Below are 5096 nucleotides of genomic sequence, written 5' to 3'. Positions count from 1 at the left end.
TATATTCTTGATCAGTGTAAAATTCTAAGACGATCTACCCATGTCCATCAGTCTGTTGTTATCACTCTAGCATCTGCAGAAACTGAGCTAGTATAAGTCGACGTGTAGGCATATCCTCCATATAACGGTACCTCCAAATTTAATTGATTATTGTTAATTGATATTTTGGGTTTTATTGTCTGTATCAAAAATTATCAATATTGAACCACTACAGTGAAAGTCCCCCAAAAACGATACAATAAAAATTTCAGTATGTTGGAAATTATGGACAAGTCTTTTAACCAATTTTGCTGTAGGTTTTTTTGTTTGGGGGGATTTTAATGGTCAATATTGGTCCACTTTTTACGGTAGGTCTCATGTAACGGTACCTCGTATTTTGAGTATTGTTAAAACATTTTTTAATCGAATCGGCTGTACTTTGATATTTTGGGTTTACCAAAAATTATTAACATTGATCCTCGTTTAAGTGCTGCCCCTATATTACAGTCATCCTCCAATTTACAGTATGTTCAGGGTTATTGGCATTTTTTAACACGTTAATAAAGTGAAATTTTAAAATAAGTGTATGCATAGTAAAACAAAATGATGATGTGATTTTTTTAATCCTGGTCGTTGAAATTCTACAACGTTTAAGAATTAAATCACTCAATTTTAATTTAAGGTATGGAACAGGTTTTATTATCTAAATACCCGGTTCAAAAAAATTAGAAATTTGCAAAATAATTCGAATTCTACATAATAAAGAATGAATACTGAATTTATTGAAGTGACAAGAAACGGGTAAAATTGAGATCAGATCATTAAAACGTTAATATATCGATTTCTCGTCCTTGAGGACCTCACCTGAAATGTTGCTCATAAACATTTTTGTCGAATATTGCGTGAATGAAAAATCGGATCTTGTCTTATTTGGATTCCTCTCCAATACATTAAGGGCACACAAGGAAGGAAAAAAATTCGATAATGGATTTTGAAGACACAATAGCTACAAATAAAGATATGAATAATAGGGTCGTCAGCAAATAAATTATCACGCCATATTTTCACACTTTAACCTATGGGGAATTTTTCCTACTTGGGTTTTCATATACTCTTGTCGCACAATGAAATTTACAAATCGGTTTAGTTGGTATCATTATATGGGGACTATATCTGAACTCCGTATAGTGGTACCCATTAATTTTCGTCCAAATTCAACCAAATTGTCTCTTATTAGATATTTTGAATCCTCATTTTTCTTCCACAAAATGTATACATATCGATCTTTAGATATAGCTTCCATATAAAGGTCCAGACTCTTAATAGTTATCATGATGGTCCTAGGCGCATTTTCCAGTGGAAGTGACTACATTTTGGCATTCCTGTGCCCAGAAACGTCTTCTTAGAACATTTTCTTACTGCCAGCAGATAACGAAATAAAACGTCTATCGATTTTGGGTATTTTGAATGCACTCATCAACGACGTTTTTTGAACACACCCAAAGTTGTGTAGGATATCATATAGTCAGTATCGTTCGGAACGCTACACTACATCCACTTCGGTGGGAAATTTCCGAAAATGGAGCCGTATCCTTTCAAGAATTTTTTCAATATCCAATTTTTTCAAAATCCAAAGTTACAAACCACTTCGATGAGCAAATATGACTAATGTCTTCAAACTACAGAAAAAAGGACTAACATTTCATATAGGGGCTAAGTCAAATAATGGACCTATATTCAAAATTTTGTCAATTCCGTGGGAAGATGCTGTTGAAATGTTAAAAAGTATGTCATATGGACCTATGTATATCGAAACATTTCAGAATTCCATTTTTTTAACCTTCCAAGAACCCGCAAAAGTAAACAGCAGCCACTTATGTTAAAAATGTGGGTAATATTTTCAAAATAAGGCGTAACCTTTATATGGGAGCTATGTCAAAATATGGACTTACACATATTCACAATTTATTGCAAATATGTTGATCACTTTCAAATATCCCAGCATACCAAATTACAGCTACTTCGGTTTGATAGTGATGGTATGAAAATGTATTCTTTTCTAAATTCGTTGATGTGAATAATTGGAATTTTAAAAATGCTGCAAAACATAATAAGAAGATTATCCGAAAATAATTTCTAAGCAGTTGTTTATTATGTTTTTGAAAAGAGCCAATAAATTCTGTTCTGATATTGTTCTCGGCTACAATAGCATTCACATTCCATTTCACCTGAATTGTAACACTTGTGTCAATCACCACATATAAAAACCCCTACGAATGAAGACACATTTCCCGAAAAACAAAAAAAAAATAAAATCGAACAAACAAAACAGACAGGTTTATCAGTTTGTTTGAATTCATTCAATATTGGAATTGTGTTGAAATGTGTTCTGGCTGGTGATCTGTTTGTCCTTCGATCACTTTTTTTGTACGGTACAACCGATACTTTATGTTTCATTGTTTGAGCAATGAAGAAGAAGAGGACTTACACACCGACACGCACAGGGAATGCAGCTGTCAGTGTCATTTGTCAAAAAAGCAAAGAAATTGAAAACACATAATGACATTTGTGTCTCTATGATGTTTTCGGGTATCATTGATGATGATAAAGTGCAAAGTGTCAAAGAGCATTCGTCACTCCGTATTCATCAAATATTGAATAGTTGAGGAAAATTAAAAAAATAAATATTTTTTGTTTCTCTAATATTTTGTATTGTAGAGAGAGAGAGGTATAAATGACATATTTTCCAGGAGTTCATTGGATTGATTGTTTGACTTTTAATTGTAAATGATGAACAAACGGACGAACAGATAGTTGGATATGACTATAAAAATGTATAACTTAAATGCGATCAAACTTATGGGGTCTCTGGTGAATAGCTGGTTTGCAAACGTTATGATAAATTTAATATACGTCCCACTTTTTGGTGAAGGGTATAGTCTATAAACAGGGAAAAATCTTCTCAAAAAGGGTTAATACTGTTAATAAGATCGATAAGCTGCGAGGTTTTTTTTATATCTAAATCGGAACCGATTTCCACGAAACTTAGCAGACATTAATCTAGACTCAATTCAGTACGCTATGCCAAATTTCGTGCACCATTTATATTAAATCGGACGAAAATATATAATGGGGGCTATATCTAAATCTGAACCGATTTTCTTGAAACTTGAAACACGTCATTCTAGACTCAATTCAGTATGCCATGCCAAATTTCGTGCAAATCGAAAGACATTTGGGGTACCATTTTCATTAAATTTGACGATCATATATATGGGAGCTATATCTAAATCTGAACCGATTTTTACAAAACTTAACGCACATCAAATTTCGTGTAAATCGGAGGATATATAGGGACTTTTGTGCACCATTTATATTAAATCGGACGAAAATATATATGGGGCTATATCTAAATCTGAACCGATTTTCTTGAAACTTGAAACACATCATTGTAGACTCAATTCAGAATGTCATGCCAAATTTCGTGCAAATCGAAAGATATATAGGGACTCTGGTGTACCATTTACATTAAATCGGAAGAAAATATATATGGGAGCTATATCTAAATCTGAATCGATTTTTCCCAATTTCAATAGGGTTCGTCCTTGGGCCAAATAAGTGAGCTGTGCCAAATTTCATTAAATTCGGGTCATAAATGCGACCTGTTCGGACGGACATAAATCGACTTAAAAGTGATTCTATGCATATTCTCAAAGGGAACCATGGGTCTATCTCGTTTTCTTTTGCCTGTTGCAAACATATACACAAAGACATAATACCCTATACCACAGTGTTGTGAAGGGTATAAAAAGTCGCCATAGGTCAAAGTTCGGAGATATGGCATGATCATATATTTGCTGAAGATCCTATTGAACTATACTTGAAGAGATAGCCTCATATCTTCATTTGTAGCTATTGTATGTATTTTATGAGATGACATTTCTGCAGTTATATCGAATGAGGATTTTTTGTAGAAATTTTGTGCTCCTAAATCGATTCCTTGTATGTCCTATGCGTCTTTTATTGAATCGGACACTAATTATCACAAGATGCGATTTTTCATCCTCGCAATATTCTACAAAAATGTTGATTATAAGATTTTAAGACGAGAAATTGATATTTTAATGTTTTATTGGGATATCCTCAATTTTACCCGTTTCTTGTCACTAAAACCCTATATGTATGTATTTAAAAAAAATCAGTATTCATTTTTATACCCTACACAACTATGTTGTCAGGTTATTATAGCTCTTTATACCCTACACGATTATGTTGTCATTATACCCTACACAACTATGTTGTCAGGGTATTATAGCTTTGTGCAGCCCCAAAAGTTTGTAAGGCCGCGAAATATTGGTCCCCACCTTTATGTATACCGATCATATCTCGACTAGCTGAGTCGATCTAGACATGTGTGTTCGTCCGTCCTTCTCTCCATTATAATTTGTAAATACGATACAGGCCACAGTTATGGACCAATCTTCACGAAGTTTTGCATGTAGGACGAGTTCTGGCCAATCAAGACCCCTATTGTTTTTGGTAAAGATCGGTTAATATTTTGGGGATGAAATGGACCAAAAACTTTATTTTTGGCTGATTTTCTGGTCGCTCCAAAGGCAGCAATTATGGCCCAACATCACGAAATTCTACATGAAAAAGGGGATCAGGCCAAAGAGCAAGCATGCCTGTTTTGAAAAAGATCTGTAAATATTTAGCGGGTCAAATGGACCCTGACTTTTGTGTGAACAATTACAAAATTTGTATTCTATGGCGTATACGTTTATTCCTGAAGGACATAGACTCGAGAAGTTGATAGTATGTACTCGGATGTGGGAGTTACACCTAAATATTTACAGGTGCTTACGTATTCAGATATTATTTAATAAACCATTACCACACTAGAGGGCGGCAATATATCGCTGATCGCTTTGAAATGTTCCATAAGGTTCCAGTTATGGTCAAGGACAATGACTATAATTTTCGGTGATGATCAGATAATATTTTTGGGATGAACTGGGCCGAAAACTTGATTTTTTGTGTTTTTTCGAGTCGACCTATAAGCCACAATTTTATGCCGAAAATAACAACACAACCCAGGGTGTAGGGAATATGGGCAA

Source organism: Musca vetustissima, unplaced genomic scaffold (genome assembly GCF_032173495.1).
Source record: "Musca vetustissima isolate MV318-11 ecotype Yass unplaced genomic scaffold, APGP_CSIRO_Mvet_v1 utg31883, whole genome shotgun sequence".
Taxonomy (NCBI): Eukaryota; Metazoa; Arthropoda; class Insecta; order Diptera; family Muscidae; genus Musca; species Musca vetustissima.
This window is presented reverse-complemented; position numbering follows the sequence as displayed.